Below are 1,146 nucleotides of genomic sequence, written 5' to 3' on the forward strand. Positions count from 1 at the left end.
CACTTTGTAGACCAGGCTGGCCTCGAACTCAGAAATCCGCCTGCCTCTGCCTCCTGAGTGCTGGGATTAAAGGCGTGCGCCACCACGCCCGGCTGGTTTTTGTGTTTTTTAGACACTATGTGTATATAGAGACCCAGTGAAGATCTGTCAGTGGCTTTGACAATGAGAGACGAATGGTGTGCAAGGCTCAGACACGCCCCCAGCTCACCAACCAGGACGTTGGCTTTCCATTTCCTCCAGATCTCCTGGAAGTGGCTCTCTCTTTTCTTAGACAAGGACTCAGGTAGCCAGGTTGCCCCCAAACTCACTCTGTAGCCAAGGATAACCTGGAACTTTTATCCTCTACTTCCCAGGTGCTGAGGTGACAGACTTGTATAGCGACATCAGCTCACTTCGGGCTTTTTTTTTTTTTTTAAGATTTATTTATTTATTTAATGTATGTGAGTACACTATCGCTCTCTTTCAGACACACCAGAAGAGGGCATCAGATCCCATTACAGATGGTTGTGATCCATCATGTGGTTGCTGGGATTTGAACTCAGGACCTCTGGAAGAGCAGCCAGTGCTCTTAACCACTGAGCCATCTCTCCAGCCCATAACTTTAAAAATACATATCAATACATACACATACACACACACACACACACACACACACATTGGTCTCCCTAGGTAGCCCAGGTGGGCCTGGCACTTGTGGTGACCTTCCTCCTTAGGTCAGGGACAAGCGGCATGTGTCATCATGCCCAACTCCAGCATCCCTTATTTTACATGTATGCATGTTCTGTGTGCAGTGTAAGCACATGAGAGTGGGGCATGGAGAGCAGCCCCAGCTCTCCTTCCTTACCTGATTATCTGATTTTCTAGGGCAGGATCTCTCCCTGGCCTCAAACTTGCCTTGTGCTATGACAGATGGCCAGGGAACCCCAGAATGCTTGTGTCTCCCCTTCCCCATTGTTGAGCTTACCATGTTGAGCATGGGACCATGTGGGTAGGGATTAAACACAGACCACTGCTTGCACAGAAAGCGCTTCAAATCTTCTTTTTTTTTTTTTTTTGTTATTTGAGACAGGGTTTCTCTGTATAGCCCTGGCTGTCCTGGAACTCACTCTGTAGACCAGGCTGGCCTCGAACTCAGAAATCCGCCTG

This window comes from Mus caroli, chromosome 10 (genome assembly GCF_900094665.2).
Source record: "Mus caroli chromosome 10, CAROLI_EIJ_v1.1, whole genome shotgun sequence".
In the NCBI taxonomy this organism is placed as follows: Eukaryota; Metazoa; Chordata; class Mammalia; order Rodentia; family Muridae; genus Mus; species Mus caroli.